The sequence below is a fragment of the Jaculus jaculus genome, chromosome 12, assembly GCF_020740685.1.
Source record: "Jaculus jaculus isolate mJacJac1 chromosome 12, mJacJac1.mat.Y.cur, whole genome shotgun sequence".
Lineage (NCBI taxonomy): Eukaryota > Metazoa > Chordata > Mammalia > Rodentia > Dipodidae > Jaculus > Jaculus jaculus.
In genome coordinates this window covers 3,869,603-3,891,158 of record NC_059113.1, presented here as the reverse complement: position 1 = coordinate 3,891,158, position 21,556 = coordinate 3,869,603, and the positions used below count along the sequence as shown (strand labels likewise).

The window sequence follows — 21,556 nt, the reverse complement described above, 5'->3', positions numbered from 1 at the left end:
CCGTAGCTGCAGTGGGAATGTTGGCACAGGCTGTGCGCCACAGTGTCCCCCCAGGCAGGAAGACAAGACCTTCTGGTCTCTGGAGACAGGACCACCTTGACCTGCCTCTGTTCTAGCTGGGAAGGGTCTCTGAATCTTGAGGGAAATAACCCCCCACCCCCCAGTGGAGGTGGAGCGTGGGAAGTGGGGGACTCGCGTGAAAGCCGAGCCATCTTTTTTTCCAAGCTCTTTCTGGATGTCCGGGTGTCCAGGTGTCCGTGTCTGTGTCTGGAGGAGGAAGGGTCAGGCCAGGTTTCTCAGATAAGAGCAGCTTTTGAAATGTGAGTGTGTTGAGAGACCAAAACATGTGTCAGAGCTTTCAGGAGCACCCATGCTCTTTGTGAATTATATTGTGACTCAAACCCCACAAATATTGGTGGTCAAGTGAAATTATACAATTCTCAACAAAGCAGAGAATCAAAAAAAGCCCGAGATCTACAATTTCATAGTTGACTATTGAGGCCTCCTCCTGCAGAGAGAGGCTTCTTATTGGGTAATCCTGTGAGGAGTCATAGTCAGTCCCTGCACGGAGGACCAGTCATGACAGGCAGGACACTAGCAATGTGCACATTTGACTGTGGCCAGGTGAGTTCATGAAATAAGGTTAGTCAGACAAAAGAAACTGACATGAACTCCAGTTACTTCAACCATGGTGTGCTTTACCTGTCACGGGTAGCATTGTGACTTGTTAACATGATCATTTTTGTGGATCTGCCTGTATTCACTGAGTAAACCCCATGACATGAGGTAATTCACTCACATAGTTGCTCTACCAGCTTTGCATTAGGCCCTGGAGAAACAGGGCTGTGGTAACAGACCTAGTGTCCGGAACCTGTCACGTGAGCCCTGGGGTCAGGGTGCTGAGGCCTAGGTCTGCAAAGCCTCCTTTGACTGTGACGGAGAGGGACCCAGCTTATGAGTCCATAGCCCAACGTCAGCCCATGGTGAAAACAGGGAAACCCATGGGCTGCTCCAGAGGTACCGGCAGAACCCTGGGCCTGGGCCTACACTCCTGCACTGTTGATGGAAAGTCCTTAAACGTTTACCTTTTCAGGATGGAATGCATGAATGGATGTGTTTGGGGGGAGGGCATATTTACACTACCAGGTGGGACTTTTCTGGGGGTAAAAAAAAAAAAAAGAAAGAAAAAAGACCAAAAAGCCAAACAGAAGCGTAAGGTCTAAAGGAGGTCGGAAGACAACGAACGGGCCGATGGGTACGTGCAGCGGTGCGGTCGTGGAAGTTGGAGCTCTCGCATGGCACAGCTGACGGTGCAGCCCCTCAAAGCAGCTGCTTTTGAAATGCTTCCTAGTTGGTCTTGTCTCTGCGAATTAAGTCGTAACCTCCAGTGTGGTCTCGAGCGTATGAAACCATTCCAGGCCCTTTTCATGTTCCAGTCGTGCCGTTAGGAACTGTGATATCATGTAGTTCAAAGGTCTACCAATACTTTCCTAGGGAAATCCCAAAGCCGTTGTCTGATGGTCCAGGTTTGCTCCACCTGATAACGTTAAAACGAACACTCGATGCTCTCTGTCTGTTTTTAGAGTGCAGAGAACAGGGCCACAAACGTGAAAGAGACTCCCATTATGCATTATTTTTCCCCCTAGAATGCTCTGAATGTCTGGGATGTTGGCAGGAGGCCACTACACAGAGAATACAACAAACATCCTAAAACTAGGCAACTTGTCTTTTAGAACTTTACTTGCATGCGATGAAACAATAGTTATGTTGTAGGAATGAGACTGGGCAATTTAATCTGATTTTTAATTTTTTGCTTTTTCTTGATATCCTCATGGACATAAAGAGTTTCAGGTATTGTTTGTTGTATAAGGCTTGAGTGTGTCAGGAGGGTGTGTTGAGTTGGTTTTGTGTTGTGCTAAGATTTCCTGGGCATGTGCATGGATGATCTGCAGGGCCCTTCTTCTACGTTCAGATCATAATTAACCTATTTACTTCTTATCATTTGTAACAGTAGTTATAACAACACACCTTTGGGAGATTGAAAGACTATTCAAACTTCAGCCATGCCAAATGTCTCCTGAGAGATCATAAAACACTGTGACTGGCTGACGCCAGGTATTTTAGTGCCATGTCTATTTGTAAGGACAGGACACTTTTAAAAATAGGGTTCAGACTTTTATTAGGATATGCACATTTAAAATATGAAGCATGAACTTAATTTAAACATCACAGTTTATAGAATGTGACTATTTGAATTAGGTTACATGTAGCAGCAGATTGTAAGTGTTGAATTGCTTCTTAAATTTTAGTCTTTAAATCTGAATTCTATTGTGAAAAAGTTTTGCTCATTGTTTATATTAGAAAGAATTAGCACTTGGAATCCACTAACAATCTCAATAGGACAGGCTTGGCAATAATTGTCTAATGACTCATGTAATAATTATCCATTCAAAAATATATGATTTTAGATGTTTTCCAGAATACAAGGGTGACCTAAGGCAGATTTTTAAGAAAATGAAAAGCCATTGACTCATGGCTATTTCATTTTAAAAGTCCACCATAATCATTTCTCTCCTTGTGTTGTTTTCAAGTCCTCTGCTGATGAAGAAATGTCTTTATGCTTAGTGTTCAGTGCCTGGGTACTTATGGCTCTTACTGAATTACTTATCTTTATTTCAGTACAATAAATGGACTGCTAATCTTTCCCAATTACTGTTTTCAGATTTTTGATGGATTTTCGTTTCAGTTCATAGTTCAATGTTTTTAGTACAGTTGTACTTTATTACACACATGAAGGCTTATTAAAGAAAAAAAACATCCATGTTAGCTATTCCTTTTGTTTGTTCATTAAAAGCTTCATCTGCACATAATATTTTAAAGTATTTAATCTGCACCAGCCATGGATAGTTTAGTTGTTTGGCATGTAAGCATGCTATAATTTTTTTGTACATAATCCTAATTCTTCAAGAGTCAGCAGTTTAAAGAAAGCTAAATGTCATCACACTACTTCAGTATATTTTTAATCTGTAGGTATTTATGAGAAAGTATAAGAGCTTCTTCTTTTTACTTTCTTTTTTCTAGTTTAAAGAGATCAGCAAGCTAAAAGCCAAATTCTTCATCTTTTGGCCACTTTCTTTTTGAATTTTGGTGTTTTTCTAAAATAATAAATTCAGATACTTTGAAACAAAGACATTATAGGGCACATTAAACATTTTCTTAGTTACAAACATTTATTCTAACAAGACTGGACACATGATACATTTGTATTTGTATTTGTATATATGGGAGAAATCTTTCTGACTGTTCTGCAGAGAAAACAGACTCTTTTTCAGCAATTGAGTCTTATGGATGAGAGTGAGATAATTTTACCTAATGCATCTTCTAATAAAGAAGTGAAAAGGCACATTTGATTCCAAAATTTATGAAAACCTTATCTTGATTATGAATGTGCTCTTTCCCCTTGAGATAAATTAATCTGGTTGCACATGGTTTCCTCTTTCTGCTTAGCATCAAAATTTAATATGACCAGACCCAAGGAATGCCTGTAGTGTATACTTAAAATTCTCCTGGAATGAAATACAGAAGTTTAAAATAAAGTTATGATTTAAGATAGGCTAGAATTACACCTTTCCACTCAAAAGACTGATTTGACAAGAAATTTTAAAAACAATGACAAAATAAATTATGCTTATTTTCAACCTAAACTTTTTTCTGCTAATTAAGATAATGTAGCAGCTTGTTAGGATTACAGTCAAGGTCCTGGAAAAGGATTTACTTTTATAGAGCCTGTCTTTTCCTTTGCCTGGGTAAATCTGAATGTGTCATTTTTGTTTGTATTATGTAAAATCTTAACTATTTTTCTTCTGAAAATCAAGAAGGACAACATTATGTGGGACATTTTGTGTTTTGATTTTGTGCCATAGTATTTTAGATTAAATAAGACTTGCTTTAAAGTAAATGGCCCACTTTTCATTATTACCAGTTAACTTAGGTCAAAAGATATTAATGGAAACCAGTATTAAGAATGTGTCACACATTGCTAAATGTTTACATTTTATAATCATCATCTGTAATTGGTACTCAGATAAAATGAAGTGATTTATGTTTTAGATGTATTAAGTATGTCTTCATAAACAACTCAGTCCTATCTACATATAGTACTATGCCCATTTGTATATATTTAGGTGTTGGAAAAGATTTTAAATTAGTCATTTTATGTTAAACTGAAATCACTTAAGATTTTTCCAGTAAAGATATTTTAACTCTATGTGCCCTATTTTGCTTTATACCTTTTGGCTCATTTTGGCCTGCTTTGCCAAGACACTAAGGGGTAGAATTATGTGGCTGTCACAAGTCACACTGGAGTAAAAATTATGGTTTTCAGCAATTTATCATTTAATATAGTAATCTACCTGCCAACTTGATTTCAAAGATGTCAATTTCATGAAATTCATATGATTTCTTCTTAAAAAGAAACTACACTATTGTGTGTTAAATTATGCACCCCAACAGCTGGCGTGTCTCCCTGACTTCGCCTCATTTGACTTGAAGATGCCCTTTACAGCGGTGCCGTGTGAATGAGCAAGAACACCTTGTAGTTCACAGCAACGGCGAAGCCGTCTGCTGTCTTGTGCAGTGGCTTCGAGCACTGTGTTGAAGTCAAACTGAGAACTTTGGGTCAGCTTTGACAAGGATTCTGTAGCGCCTCAGGCCTTTCAGTTGAGGTCTCCTGCACATAGTGACATCCTTAGTTTCCTAGTCCTCATGTGACTTGGCTTAAAAAAAAGTGAAACATTCATTTGGAAATTCTCATGTTAGTGAAGTTTCATCTAAACATACATCTCACGGTGTTTAGGTGCAAATAATTTCTAAGGTTTGATGTCTTATACACAAGACTATTTTTCTTGTTGGTTTAGCCTGTTTATTGTTTGAAAATTACTTTTGTTGATAAAATTTTGTCCATGGGAAGGAAATAATTCACGAGTATTTCTTGTCTTGTAATGGCATATTTTCTTTTGTTGTAGATTTTGTTTCCTTTTTCTATGCCGCTTTGAAATTAGGATACAGAAAGTGAAATCAGAATCTTGATGGTTTGGGGGAAGAGGAAATATGTCTTCTCCAACCGTGGTGCAGCCTGGAGGCAGGTGTCTTACTGGAAATATGTTTATGGTAACATTGGTCTGAGGCACCTACTGGGAACCTTCTTATTCTACTATGTGAATAAGTCCATTTGAATTGTTTGAGAAAATCTGTTGTGTGCCTCCGAATCTCTTGCAGTCATAATGTAATGTCGTAGACAACACTTTCAAGATGGAATGAAAAGAGCTGCATCTGACCTAGGTGGGGAACCCTGCCCAGCTGAGAGAGTCGGGGCCGTGCCGATGTGTGCAGGGTGGCTGAGAGCCTGCCTCTTGCTTTTTCTTTCTTTCTTTCTTTTTTTTATTTTTTTTTTTGGAATCATATATGCTCCAAGACTTCATGAGTTCAGACATTCCTTGTGTATTTACATAAGAAACACAGACTCTGGTGTAAGTACTTAGCATAAAAGCCAGAAAAGCCAGGGCCGAATATCCTTCCCCTTGCAAGCATTTCCCACCTCGCTCAGATAAGTTACAGAATTCCATTATCCAAATTGTTACACATGTGTGACAGAGGTTGACCTTTCGTCATGTCAATCCTTTCTGTGTAGGCCCCAGGCTCCAGCCTAATGGCTCAAACCCTGATTTACTCACTGTAATAAGGGCAGGAGGTCGAGCAATTGTCGGCTGCCTGTTGGTACTCTGCTTGGAGCCTGCTTGAAGGCTGTTAACACAAAGCTTTTCAAAGTGAATTTACAAGCAGCACCACTGACAGAGGCCAATCAGTGCACCATAAATGTCAGGTTAGTGAGACTGAGCTGTAAGTAAAGTAGTGACGGTACACTATTGGTTGAATCAATTGGCCAAGGGTTAACCGAGACGAGCCAGCTACGTGCGCAGGCTTGGGGAGAGAGCTCAGTGTGCAGTCGGCGTCTTCAGGTGAAATCCATGGATCCACCTGTTAGTGGGCAAGCAAAGATCGGGACAGCACGCATTCATTTTAGCCCGTCCAGCATCTTCCACGTTGATGTAATTTGCGATCTGGGTGATGAGCTAGGTGGAAGCCAGCTGACTCTGTCGGATGCAGGGTGGCACAGCGCAGGACAAAAAAGGGAGACAAACCGTCATGACATGGGCTGTCAGACTAGGGGTGCGTCGGGGCATTTGCAAGTCATTGCAAGGTGATTTACTCAAATTCCCAAATGGTAACAGGGTTGTTTCGCAGATGTATAGACACAAGCATGCCCAGTCACTTGCTCCTCCGAAATCCCAGCGACGTGAAACTTTCGTGGAAGTCACTAATGAGTGATTATGGCTGGAGGGTCTGAATATCCATGAGATGTGGTTTCCCCACCAGACAGAATGTTTTTTATCATTTTGTGTAATGACAGCCTAGACAACAATTCATTGAGCTCTGAAGGCATCAGCATTAAAATGGAGGAATCCATTAAAATGCCGTATGCAAGGATTTATAAATTAGGCAATTTCCTTGATTATCGCAATCATTTACAAAATTGATTGCCCCAGTGTGGTATAGACAGATTTCGGCAATGATCATTGACAGCAAGCACACTGTCTGATGTCCATAGCTACTGGTCACTAGAGCAGGTCACTATTCCCCCGCCCTGTGGCTCTTCCTCTCAAGGTCAGGCAGCCTTCTAAAGAAGCTTATGATCAGAAACTGAAGGTGTCCTTCATCCAGGCTCACACCTAAGTTGTGAGAGAAAAGACAGGCTGTCTTAAAGGTTGCAACAATTCTTTGTTTCTTTACGTTCTTTTGAGTCAACATCTCACTAGTAGCTCAGCTTGGCCTGGATCTCATTTTCCTCCGCCTCAGCCTTCTGAGTTTGCTGTAGCATTATGTTTGGATTTTAATCCGAATTTTGGAAAGGGTGTTGAAAATCCCAGTAAGATTCAGATCAGTAGATCTGTTTTGAATATGATGCCAATTTAAAATGAATAAATTTTGCAAACTGCAGCTGTAAAATATTTGTTTGATGGAAGATCCGAAAGTCAATAATGTGTTTTATTTGTTGGTCCTTAGAGTTCTAATTATCCAATAGATATATCGTACAGTCACTGGATTTTGGGTCAATTAATTCTGGAAGGCAGAATAAAGACATTGTTACAGAGTGTGAATTGCTCCAAATGCTGCAGATTTTCCTACTTCAGAACACACACAACAAGTTCACTGGTGCTTAATCACTAACCACAAACCACAAACTTGCCTCGATTCCTCAAGTATCAGCGATGGGCAAGCCAAGCGTGTCTGCAGGGCTCTCTCCAAGGAAAGCGCGCTGTGCGGTTTACGCTTAGTACGAAATCACTGACTCTAGGACATTTGTTTTTAATCATCATTTTGTTTTTAATCATCGTTTCCCTTTTGAAACTTTAACACAAACTGGAGCTTGTAAAATAATAACACTTTTGAAAAATGTTGGCAATGTTGAGAAAACAAACAAAAAAACCCTGGTTTTTTGTCCTGGTTGTGAATACATAGTAATTTGATGTTAAGGTAGTTTTTTTTTTTTTTTTTTTTTTTTTTTTTTTTTTAAAGGGGGAAATGTTACATTTCAAAGAAGTTGAGGAGTTTGGTGGCCCCTTGCATTTATTTGGATGTTTGCTTAATCAATCAGGAGTTCATATTTTAGTTAGCTGAAAAATCTGCTGCTTGAAAAATCCAGTAAGTGCCAGGCATGGCGGCACACCCCTTTAGTCCGAGCGCTGGGAGAGCTGAGGAGGGAGGCCGGGAGGGCTGTGAAGCCAACCCTGGGCTACGGAGTTGCAGGTTAGCCTAGGCCGGAGTGAGCTCCTGTCTCAGAAAACAAACAAACAAAAAATTCAGTAAGAAGACAGTTTTTCTTTCAGTGGTTTGGTTTTATCTCCACATTGCTACTTCAATAATTTTCCATCATAGCATTTCTGGTTTCTGTTAAGGCTTTCTGTGGCCAGCTCTGTCTTAGGTGAAGTGTGAGTGAGGCAGGAGTACAGGGTTTTCCCCAGTGCTCTGTACGTTTAGTTAATAAATCGACACATGTAGCATTCAATCGTGAAATAATGAGATGGGATTAAGCACATTTTATTAAAATGAACAGTGTTTTCCGCTCTGTGATAATTTTAAATTAAAGGTGCCCCAGATAATGAAGTGCATTTTTTAGAAACATTCAGTGTACTCTACTCTAGTAGAAACTACTTAAGTGCTTTTTAATTGGAATCAAATTAAATGTAATCAAGTCATGTTTTCAGCATCTTGTAAAGTACCAAGAGTTAAGTATTGTTAGCATGCTTGGGAGTATTAATGTTTACCACAAAAGTAGCAGCACTAGACTTTCAGAGAACACAGAGTGTAAGTAGCTCCTAAAGGCTGGATGTTTTAGGTTAGAATATAGGGTTTCTACAGCCCTTTGTGTTTACCTCAAAATAATATCCAAATTTATTTGTGACACAAACTATACACAAACATCTCTGAGAGAGTTCTGAAAGTATTACACTACCAGGGAAATTACTCAATTTCAACTTATTATAACATAAAATGGGATCCACATGATCTATAAAACAGAAAAATCTCATCATTATTAAGCTTTAGAACAGTAGACAGAGATTTTTGTATTAAAAGCAATTAATACATTTCAGACAATTCAAATGATATAAAATCAGTGGTGGTAGTTTTCATAATGGCATTTTGAATGAGGACTACATAATATGATACACATTTATTTCATTGAATTACTTACTGTTTTGGAAAAAGATATGTGTACTATTTCCTTCATATCGCAAAACACAATTTTTGATAGCAGCAACTGGGGGCTGCAAATGTTTAAATTTAGTCACCAGTGAATAGATTTTGATTGTGAGTCTAGTCTTATCCCCCTCTCTCTACCTTTCCTGGTGGGAAATTTGGTTAACAGCCCACAGACTCTTTGATGCTATAGAAAAACTTCTACTGATATTTTCATATACTTTAGAGCACATGTCTTTAATAAAACCAAAGCTATTCTCAGGTCCATAAGGAGACTATCATGGTCCGACAAGAAGGCAAAAGAAAACCTCTGTTTTATTCTTTCTATACGTGAAGGTATTTACAAAAAAAGGTGTCAAGACTGCAATGCTTTTTAGAGTAGGATGACATTAATTTATCTACCTCACTGTTAGACTGTAGAAAAACTCCTTAATTTCTCTGCATTTAAACAATAGTAACATATTAGACCTATCTACAAATTGATGAGAAAATATGACTTTGTGTAACAATTCAGAATTTTCTCTCATTTTCGTTGTAATTGAAAAAATATTTTATTTATGAGAGAGACGAGAGAGAGAGAGAGGGTATTGGTGCACCAGGACCTCTAGCCATTGAAGTTGAACTCCAGATACATGCACAACTTTGTGTGCATGTATCACCTTGTGTGCTGGCTTATGTGGGCTCTGGGGAGTCACATCTGGGTCCTTAGGCTTCTCAGGCAAGTGATTTAACTGTCAAGCCATCTCTCTAGCCTGCTGTGTGTGTGTGTGTGTGTGGTGTATGCATGCGTATATGTTCATGAGGGCCCATGTTCTCCCCTGTGTGGAGGTAAGCTTAAGTGTGGGGTGAGGGCAGAGCATCCTCCATCCCTCTGCTCATTCTTAATTGAGCCAGAGTTTCTTACTGACCCCAAGACTTGCAATTTCTCACAAGCTCCAGTGATTCTCAGGTCTCTGCTTCCCTATGAGAATAGAGTTACAGGTGTGAATGGCCATGTCTTCCTGTTTATGTAGGTCCTGGTGATGAAACTTGAGGGGGTCTCTTAGGCTTTCTCAGGCCATCATACTTGCGCAGGAAGTACTTTAACCACTGAGCAATCTTTCTAGTTCTCAGAGCTTAATGGAAGTTTTTTTTTTTTTTTCCTCTAGTGGACTTTACATAGACATAAAGAATTTTGGGTATGGAGGAGAATACAGTCAACTGCATGGTATATTTGAATGAAAATGTGTTTATGAAATCCATTACTGTATTCATGAACATAAACAGTAATTCTTAAACAATAATTTTATCACTTACTTGTTAAAACAAAAGATTTTATACAGTAGACCGTGAAATGTACCTTGGATATAATTACAACAAAATCAGGTTTCGATAATATTTCAATGCAATTTTCAAGCATAAGGAAACAAATATGTACTAAGGAGATACCATACTAGGGCTGGGGAGATTTCTCAGTGGTTAAGGGCACTTGTTTGCAAAGCATGCTGGCCCAGGTGTAATTTCCCAGTACCCACCTAAAGCCAGATGCACAAAGTGGTACACGTATCTGGAATTGGTTTTCACTGGTAAGAGGTCCTGGTATATCCATATTCTTTCTCTCTCTCTCTCTCATAAATAAATAAATAAAATTTTAAAAAACTAAAAAACAGGGCTGGACACTATTGCTTAGCAGTTAAGGCATTTGCCTGCAAAGGCAAAGGACCCTGGTTTGATTCCCTAGGTCCCACAGAAGCTAGATGAACATGCTGGTGCATGCATCTGGAGTTCATTTGTAGTGGCTGGAGGACCTGGTGCACCCATTCTCTCTCTCTCTCAACTTCTTTCTTTCTCTCTCTTTCAAATAAATAAATATATATTAAAAAAACTAGATTTTCCTTATTTTATTTTATAAATTTTCATTTTTTTAATTTAATTTTTTATTTATTTCAGAGAGAGAGAGAGAGAATGAATGTGCCAGGGTCTCTAACCACTGCAAACGAACTCTAGACACATACTCCATCTTGTGCATTTGGGTCCCGAGCAATTGAACCTGGGTCCTTTAGCTTTGCAGGCAAGCACCTTTAACCACTAACCCATCTTTCCAGCCCAAATATTTATTATTTTTAAATTAACATAAAATTACACATATTTATCAGATTATTGGTACCATGCCATTTTTTTGTGGAGAGATTTCTTATTACTGACAACTTCCATAATTATAGACAATTAACCACGATAATTCCCTCCCCTCCCTGTTCCCTCACAACTCTACTCTCCAATATATTCCCCTCCCCCTCTCAATTACTCTCTCTTTAATTTTAATGTCCATGTCACTTTTTGATCTATATATCTCTATCTCTATCTCTATATATCTATATATCTATATCTATATCTATCTATCTATCTATCTATCTATCTATCTATATATAGTATAATGTTCAATTCAAGGTAAGCATATCTACGTATTCAAGCATTTATCATGTCCTCATAGTGAAAAACGTTCAATATGCTTGTAGTATTTTTAAAATATATAGTGCATTATCATTGTCTGTAGTTATCTAACTGCAATAGAGCTGTCACTCGTATATCATAGATAACATTTTCCTGTCCTTCCTTCAAGGTAAAGTGAACTCATTTTTAAAACTATTTGTCTGATGAAGTATATAAGAAGAGAAATTCTTGGAATGTAAACAATTTCCTAGATGTACTTGGTTTCAGTAGCTCAAAATGTTCACAACAGAGAAAACGTGTGCAATACGAAAACAATGTGAACAACCTAGTAACATCTAGAACAATCCCCAAGGAGTCTGATGCAAAGGCCCCTGACCATGGATCCCACACCAGGTGCAATTCTCTAGGCTGGTTTGACACTGGGTATTAAACTGTGAACCACCTCAGTACCCAGAACACTGTGACTTACCAAGAAATACTGAATGGCAGCCGACCCTCATAGTGGTGCATTTGTCAGCACTCACAATGTGTGTGCAGCAGACGCCAGCCCAGCAGCACGTTGTGCAGTTTTAGAATCTGCGTCAACACTGGCTCTATGAAAAGCAAGAACTCCGGATGACAGTCTATAGCTAGCCATTTTAGGTAAAAAAAAATAATAATAAGCACATATGCCAAAATGCATCAGCAGAACAAAACTTGAGACAAGTTTAACATATTCTAACATCTATGCGGTTCATATTATTCACTTCTATTATAGTACCTGTGATTTTTACTTTGATGGAAGTCAATCAAAATATGCCTCAACCAACTCAGCTTAGACCCTGACCATGAGCCCAGACACTTGCACCTAGCTTGTATCCCCACTGAGTCTATAGTAGATGCGGATCTTGGGCTAAGCGAGTAACAAACAAATATCAAGGATAATAATCTAGCACATGCCTATAATCCCAGTACTCCAAAAGTGGAGGCAGGAGGATTGCCACAAATTAGAGGCCCACTTGGTCTACATAATGAATTCGAGGCCAGCCAGGGCTACATGACCAGATCCTATCTCGTAGACAGTAACGATAAACCCAGAGCTGCACGAAGCGTGTGTGTGTGTGGGGGGGGGGAATACACTTGTAAGCTGAGCAGTCGGGAAGTAGGCAAGAGGGTGATAAGTTCAAGGCCAGCTTGGGCTACACAGAAAAATGAAAAATATCAAAAAATTTGAAAAAAAAAAAAGAAAAGAAAGCTGTTTAGTAGAAAGCAAAGTGAGTTCCCGTGACTTGCATCTTTTCTGTAATTTGGAACTTGGCCTGGTTAGATATTAAGGAAGCAGCCAGACAGGCAGCAGACTGTAGTGTGTGATCGGCTCCCAAGTAATCGAGGCATACTGCTGGAGGCGGCAGTCCAAAGAAGACAGGCAGTGGCCCACACAGGATCCACGTTCTCTCTCAGGGGGTCTGTGTGGCGCTCGCAGGTCCCCTTACGTCCCCACACTCCCGCAGTGGCACCTGCAGCCGCGCTGTCTCTTCTGCTGCCAGCCCGGTCTGTGCACTCCCGTGTCGTGTCGGGAAGCCAGATGCCCCTCGCATGACACTTGTGATTTGCACTCTGTGAATTTTCTGCATGCCAAGCTACCAACTACGGGGCCGAGTCTCTTCTGTCGTCTTCCTCTGCTCATGCCTGTGCTTGGTGGCAGTCTGCACGCGACGCCCGTGCGAACCTGTCTTTTGCTCTGAGAGCTGACCTGGACTTCCTTCTTCAGTTCCTCATGGGGGACAACTCTCCGGCTCTGTTCCCATCCCAGTCTCTCTTAACTGCCTGCGGAGTGTCACCATTTAAATGTCCCGAGATTGTTTCACGTTGAGTTCATAAACACTTCCCGCCCCATGTCTTGCCAGGAGGCATCTGTTTGTCCTTGTCTTACAGTCCTTTGGGCATCTGAGCTCCCAAATTTAGAGTTAATTAATGCCCTTTTAAATCTGTGTCTCATAGTTAAGAGCACCTGGCCCTGGAAGTGCTTAATGAATTCTTTGGATGTGATGGCAATAATAAAAGTTAATGCTTAAAAGCCTTTATTAATTGGTCATGAGTTCAAGGCCAGCCTGAAACTAGAGTAAGCTCCAGGTCAGCCTGGGCTACAGCGAGTCCCTACCTCAACAAAAGAAAAAGATAAAGGTCTTTATTAGTCAGGCGTGGTGGCATGCACCTTTAAGGAGGCAGAGGTAGGAGGATCGCTGTGAGTTAGAGGCCATCCTGGGACTATGGAGTGCGTCTCAGGCCAGCCTGGGCTAGGGTGAGGCCCTATCTCAAAAACCCAAAGTAGGCCAGCAAACCATCAAAAACACCAAAACCAATGATGTGATGCACACCTGTAATCCCAGCACTTGGAAAGCAGAAGAAACAGGAGTTCAAGATCAGTCTCAGCAGCATTAGACATTGTCTGAAAAAAAGAGAATGTCGGTCTTTGGTCCTTGCTATAGTTGACAGCAGTGGTCAGCCTGTGATGGAAGAAGGAAAGGGAGAAGAACCTTTTATTATTATTATTATTATTATTATTATTATTATTATTATTATTATCAGACTGTTGGGGATTAAACCTAGGTCTTGGGCCTTGCACATGACAAGTGCTTTACCACCGAGCTGCATCCCCAGACCAATAGGGATTAATTTACTTTATCTTTGAAATAACCCAGTGAGCTAGGATTACTATACTTTGTTTTTTTAATACAGAGACTTTCAGATGAATGCAGAGAAGCTGTTTGCTCAAGACTGTATGGCACAAACGCCTTCTGCTGCCTGAACCCCCCCCCCCCACTGAATTCCCACGGAGTAATGGGGCCCCAGTGTCTGACCCAGGCTTCTTTAGCCCGCTGACCTGGCCTCTGGGCCTGGGTATGAGCTTTCCCTTTTTGGTGGGAAACTGTATGGGTTTCTTAGACACAGTTCAACCAGCCCTTCCCAGAGACCCCTGCTCCCTGGCAAAACCAGTTGTTGGGACATCCCAGGACGGTAGGCTTCAAGTCCTCAACATACCAAGGAGCACGTTGCCTGCAAGAGAAAGACACACAGAGAAACTGCCTTCCTACCAGCGAAGCTGGGGACAGCGGCCCACCGCTTTTCAGTTGGCAGGAGATTTCACAAGTGGCTTGGTGGCTGGTGCAGTTGCCGTGTCCCCCGGACGCAGGAGTGCTGTGTCTCGCTCGTGCGGAGGAGATGGTGAGGCCGCTCAGCTCCTCCGTGCAGGGCAGGGCGGCTGTCTGACCTGCTGCAGGGGAGCTTCCCATCTGTCCAAATGCTAGCCTGGAACTAAACGCCTCTGCAGTGATGAAATCCCTAACAAATGGGGCAACAACACTGAACATAAGGCCTTAATTTTTTTCGAATCGCTTGCGTTTACAGTTAATTCAATTTGAATTATAAGTCACCTCTCCATGTGAGTGACTCATGCCCTCGTTATTGTGAGCTTTGTTTTCTAAAATGTGCAAAACAGAAAGAATTTAGTTTGCAAAGCATGCATAACCAATGGCTTCAAGATAGGAAGATTGTCTCCTATCGCTGTACGTTCTGTGCTCCAGATCCACAGTTATCAAATAAAACAGAAATATCCTTATTGAACATGTTGGGATCACTGTCTAAAGTGGCTATTGGAGGGGTTAAATATGCAATTCAAACTCAATTATGTACCACAAGTGAATTTTTTTTTGTTTTGTTATAGGACAGTTGCTTTAGGCCAGTTGAAAATCCTTTCCACGTCCAAATCTTTTGGGACCTGCAAGGACAGACAGACAAGGTTTTGCAGATTTGTGATGGAAGTAAGGAAATGGTTTCAACAGTAAATAATTTTGATACTGTAGAAAGGAATAGAAAGAAACAGTCGGGAAATGTCCAGACAACAACCATATAAACAGATAATTGCTGAAATATTTGGATAATTTTGAGAATAAATGCAGGCTAAATTTTTGGACAGTGAAATCAGCTTTCCATAATAACTCTGTCTCCTAGCCAGTAATTTCCTTGTTCTCCCTAATTTATTTCACTTCTTTGTAGCTGGCAAATTCCTATGTTCTGTACCTCAAATAAACTGGCTTTCCAGCTACCAAGTTCTGCTGTGAGCCTCTTGTCTCGACTCCCGCTTTTATGAACATAACTGGGTTTTGCCACCCTGCCAGGGCACTCTTGGAGCCCCAACAGAGCTTTGGGCTCTCTGACGACTTTTCCCAGAGGGCCTCCATGGCTGCCCAGCAACCTAACAGTTCATTTAAATTTGGATCCAAGTCCAGAGAAACTGGAGTTATGCAATTTTTAACAGTCTAGAGCTCCTTGGAGGGGGTGGGGTCGGGGAGGAGGCGGGGCACACACCCATGCCCCAGCTATCTCTGCGAGAGAGCTAATGGCTAATGCAGTCACAGCCAAGGCTGGCTAGCCCAGGAAAGGCAGTGGGTCATTTGAGGTACCTTTGGTACTTGGCATTTCTCTCCTTAGCTAAAGGAGAGGAGCAGCGTGGCTCCTACTTCGGAAGACTGTTTAGTAGTCCTGACTGGATGGAAATATTCATGCTCTTGACTTTGGAGCACAGAAAGTTGGTATCTAAAAAGTTTAAAATGTATGTTTTAGACACTCTTTACAAAGCAGTAGACTATAGACAGGAAGAAAGACGGGTTTCTTTTTTGCATTCTTGGCACATTTCCTTTTGGTTAGAGATGGATTTTTCCCCCCCAAATTTTCCTAGTATAAGATTTTGCTAGTCTAAGATTTCTGATTATTGCGGGGGAGGGATCTATTTAATGTTACTGAAGTTGACCGAGCAAGGGGCTTCACTCAAAGCACGAGCGTCACACAGGCAGGAGGATGCGGCTCTAGACAGCACTTGATTTTGCCTGTAGGGAGACCCAGCTGAGCAGAGCTGGAGCAGGCACTGGGCTGTGTGGGTTCAAGGAGGCCCTTCCTGCGTCCGCGATGTGCCGTAGGTCTCGGCCATCCTCCTGGTGTGCTTCTGTGAGTCACGCTGTGAGGCGGGCAGACGAGAGTTGACCTTAATGCGACGCAGTCCGCGCCCAGGAGGAACTCACGGTTTATGAGGAAGCCTCCAGATACTCAAGGAACACATGTGATATCTCCAGTGAATATCATAGAAATAAATGAAGGCAGTAGAGAAGGGTGACTGAGGGAGTGACTGAAGGACAAGGTGGGGGGCTGATTGCCGTGAAGCCTCTTCTGAAGTTAGTTTGCAGCCTTTTCTGGGTTGGAGAACTTGGGATAGAAACTAAGAGGAGAGATGGAGCTTCAGGTAAGACAAATAGTGAGAAAGCCCAGAGGAGCGTGACCAGGATTCACTTAACAGTTGATTTGGACGGTGGGTCTCTCTTCGTGAGCGGCAGTAGGAAATGAGGCTGGGGAACCAGGAAGCCGTCTGAGATAACTCACTTGTCCTTGTAGGGAGATTTGAGGAGGGTGGGTGTGGTGGCTTGATTCAGGTGTCCCCCATGAACTTAGGCATTCTGAATGCTACGTTCCCAGCTGATGGCACACACTCTTGTTGCTGTTGTCCACCTTCTGTTGGCCAGGAGGTGATGTCCACCCTCTGATCATGCCATTGTTTTCCCCTGCCATTGTGGAGCTTCCCTTCGAGCCTGTAAGCCAAAACAAGCCTCTTTTTCCCACAAGCTCCTCTTGGTTAGGTGATTTCTACCAGCGATGCGAACCTGACCGCAATAGTGGGCTACAAGGTTGAGAAGACGTGGATTCAACCTGGCAGAGAAGTTTCAGCTGGTAAAACTTTAGAAAATGGAAGGTTCAGGATGGAGAGATGGCTCAGTGGTTAATAAGCTTGCCTATAAAGCTTGACTGCCTGGGTTTGATTCCCCAGTACTCACATAAAGCCAAATACACAAAGTGGCACACGCATCTGGAGTTTGTTTGCAGTGCCTGGAGGCCCTGGCATGCCCATTCTATCTGTCTCTCTTCTCTCTATCTCTCTCTGCCTCCAAATAAATAAATAAAAATATAAAAAAGAAAGTAGAAGGTTCGCCAGCTTATGAGATGTTTCATCACTTTGGCTGACAAATATTATGATAAAGCTAGCGATATCCTCAGGCCCCTATGAGTTTCAACACCAAAGAATTGTTCATCTTACATGTGAGCCATTTATGAGGATGTCTAGTTTTTTAGGTCGCATGTGTAGTAAAATATCTTGGAAGCTGGATATTTTGTCTAATTAGATGGACAAAGAAGAGTGGCCCGGGGGATGAGTGGAATGGTGTTGTAGAGGGGACCAGGAGCTTCCCTAAGACCCACGACATGTTTTGTTATTGTTGATGTTGGAAATTCCCCCCCCCCCCTTCTCCTCTCCTCTGCTCTCCTCTCCTCTCCTCCTTTCCCTACTCTCTTCTTCTCTCTCTCTTCTCTGATGGTGACCGTGGTAGGGCCCTATAGTTATGAGATCTTCTGATGGAACACAGAGGAGCAGCATAGGTTTTGTGGCAAGTAAACGCCTCTTGCTAGTCAGGATTGGAGTGCCTGCGTCTTTTCTAGTCCTTCAGCAGATGACCCAGGGCTGTGCTCAAAGTAGCAAATAAAACACAAGGATCTGGTGTGTGTAGGGCACACAGTTGAAGGCTGGAGAGGGGTGCTCAATGACACAGGGCAGGGCTGGTGCCTGGCGGCAAACAGTAACTGTTGAGATCCCCTGTGCACCAAGAAGTGAAGTGTGTGTGTGTGTGTGTGTGTGTGTGTGTGTATGAGAGAGAGAGAGAGAGAGAGAGAGAGAGAGAGAGGGAGACACCCTAACCTACCTTACTGAAAACTAATGAATGTGGTTTTTTTAAGCAAGTAGAGATTAAAGTATGGAAAAGCCAAGATGAGAGATTTCACAAAAGTAGTGCACACCTGTAATCCCAGCACTAGGGAGGCAGAGGTAGGAGGATCGCCGTGAGTTCGAGGCCACCCTGAGATTCCATAGTGAATTCCAGGTCAGCCTGGGCTAAAGCGAGACCCTACCTCAAACAAAACAAAACAAAACAAAACAAAACAAAACAAAACAAAACAAAACAAAACAAAACAAAAAGATAGGAAAAGAAAAAAGAAAGAAACGTGCTTAAACAAGAACAGAGCAGGCAGAGTAGTTTAGGCCGGGAGACATCAGCAGGATGGGGCCCCAGAGAAGGCAGGATGGAGGTACTGGGGCCCCGGGGCTCAGGTGACTGCTGCAGTGCGCTTGAGCCCTGCCTCCTCCCCACTCTTGCCCACTGCACGCTGCTGCACTGACCAGAAGCTTCTGCGGGTGATGCCTGGCCCTGCCCCCACTTGGAATTAGTGGAATGCCTCTGTTTGTGGGCTGGAGATTAGAGCCCAGGGCAGGGACTACAGGGATAACTGTCTTTTTGGGTGGCCTCACAAGACATGCCTCAGACCCTCAGCTGATACTTCTAAACTTCCTTCTCTGATAATCTATAATTTTCTGTTTTTAGAACTACATTGTCAGCGGTATCAGAGAGACCCGTCTCAGATGATTCATCCGTTTAAAACTACCAGTAATATCTCTTGTTTGGAAATTAAGCAGCAGAACAGAATTCAAGCAGGCTTACTATGAGGCGATATTTTACATTTAAATACATCCGTGGTTTTGCTACCAAGTTAAACCAGAGTCAGTTTTATTCCAGAGGTTTAAACATTGTTGGACATGATATTTTAATTTGTATCTCAACTTTTTTTTACTTGAAAATTTTACACGTGTTTAAAAAGTTTTAAAGGATTTTCTTGCGCCCTGTCTCTGATGTGCTCTAAGTGTTTCGTAAAGCATTAGTGGTCTACTTTGAGCATTTTTTCATGTTATTAAGGGTGTTTATTTATCCCCAGTTCACTTTGTTCCAAAGAGACTTAAAGCAGATCTTATAAAGTTGAAGTTTAGAGATGGATAAATATTTTGAGAAGATGAAAATGGAAAATTTTAAAGAGAAACAAATGTGCATAATTTAAAAATATTGTAGATGCTGGAACATGCTACATCCAAACCGTGTTGTTTTGACGCGGCCACCTGACATGGTCTCCTCCAGGAATTCTGTTTTTGTAGAGTGGACTGCAGTGACCACGAGGTGACATGCTGTGCCACCTGCAGCAGCTGCGTCGCGGAGGCAGGCCCCCGCCACCCCCGGATCTCTATCTGTGGATGCAGCTTTCTGACAGTGAGATGCTGAATTTCTTCATTAAATGAACAAGCTTTTTTTTTTTAAACTAGTGATTGATGCTCATTAATTACTAACGAGTATCCAGCTTGCAAAACACAAAAGTTCAGAAAATGCCCAACAAAAATGAACTACCTGGAGAAACAGCCTAAAGTTTTAATATATTTTTCCTAAAACATTTTTTTATGTATGTATGTGTTTTGTCTGTTATGTTCAGGTTTTGCTTATTCCCTAAGGCCATTCTAGTACAGTTTATATTCTTTGTAATAATTATATTTAATGTATTGTGTGCATTAGTCAGAATTTGCTCTTACCTTGTTATTAGACATTTAGCATTTGGGCTAATGGCACTTTTGTTATTTTAGTGAAAATATTTGTACTTGTTACTGACCCATAGCTTTCATCTCTATAGATTATGAATTATTTTCTCTTAGCAGGTTGTTAGTGGTAATAAATAAGGTTATATGTGATTAATAGGACATGTCTATTAATATGAGTCCCATTTTCCTTACCTTGGGGCTTACAGATGTTTTAAAGATAAAATGCAAAAATGTAAAATTCTTCAACACATGTGATCGGTCTTGGACAGTTTCTCTAGGTCCCTCCTGGTTTGCAAGCTGAAAACTGATTTTTTTGGGGGGGAAGCGTGAGGAAAGAGAGCCCTGAGGATCAAACCCAGGGCCACACACAGTGCAAAGGATGTGCTCTGTGGCAGAGCTGCCCCCACCCAGTCCCTAAAAACTGATTATCTTTAAACCACTAGGAAGTCCCCCCAAGATTATAAAATCTGACAGAAGTTTCTAACCTAGCCCAAAGTAAAGTAAAATGGCATAATAAATCTTCTTAGGCCAACATTTATTTTGAATAATTTTATTTTCTGCGGCTCTTTCTTTTTCTTTGTTTTATTTTTCTTTTTGTGTTTTGTTGTACTTTTTTGTTTGTTTGTTTGTTTTTGACAGAGTGTTGCGGTATAGCCCATTTTGAAGCTGGCTTCTACCTCACTCTGTGGCCTCAAGACCTCAGTCTTTCCATGTGTTGGAATTGCAGGCATGAGATGCCTGCCTTGTTGAAATGTACTAACGTATACCCCAGTCACCATTTTACCTGTAAATACTTCAGTATGTGTGTCTGAAAGATGCAGATATGAAAGATACCACATAACCACAATACCATGATCATACCCCACAATGGGAATAATAATTCTTTTACATCTAATTTCTTTTTTTCTTTTTTTAATTTTTTAAATTTTTATTTATTTGGGAGTGACAGACACAGAGAGAAAGACAGATAGAAGGAGAGAGAGAGAATGGGCGCGCCAGGGCTTCCAGCCTCTGCAAACGAACTCCAGATGCGTGCGCCCCCTTGTGCATCTGGCTAACGTGGGACCTGGGGAACCGAGCCTCAAACCGGGGTCCTTAGGCTTCACAGGCAAGCGCTTAACCGCTAAGCCATCTCTCCAGCCCTTACATCTAATTTCTATATGCCTTTATTTTTCCCCAAAGCATCTTCTTATAGTTGTGTTTTTTAGACAATGATAAAAACCAGGTGTACATAAATTGCATACTGAAAATACTCTTGCATCACTTTTAATATATAATATATATTATATAGTATATATTATATTACTATAATACATATTATATTAATATATCATATATAAATATATAATTATTATATATTAATATATAGTTCTACACATTAATATATACCATATATATTAATATACTATATATAATATATATATTGGTTTTTCAAGTAGGGTCTCACTCTGGTCCAGGCTGACCTGGAATTAACTATGTAGTCTCAGGGTGGCCTTAAACTCACAACGATCCTCCTACCTCTGCCTCCTGAGTGCTGGGATTAAAGGCTTGCTCCACCACATCTGGATATAAAATGTATTTTAATTTTAATATATAACAGTCCAATTGGGAAGTTTTCTTCATTTTGTTTTTTAATAAATACTCTTGATTCTTCCCTCTTTGCTGTGGGCGGTACAAAACTATAATGTCAATTTGTAGGAGACTGAGGCAGGAGGATTACAATTCCAAGGCCAGACTAGCTACAGACTTTAAGTCTAACCTGGGCAATGTGTGAGACCCTGTCTCAAAACAAAAAGCAAACAAGCACTTTAGTATGACTTT

The 21,556-nt window shown here is 41.2% G+C and overlaps 1 protein-coding gene across 1 annotated transcript in view; it reads left to right on the top strand.

Moving 5' to 3' along the window:
- The window catches only part of Prdm6 (PR/SET domain 6), a 112,038-nt gene that overhangs the window by 9,763 nt on the left and 80,719 nt on the right, over positions 1 to 21,556 (top strand). The window lies entirely within an intron of this gene.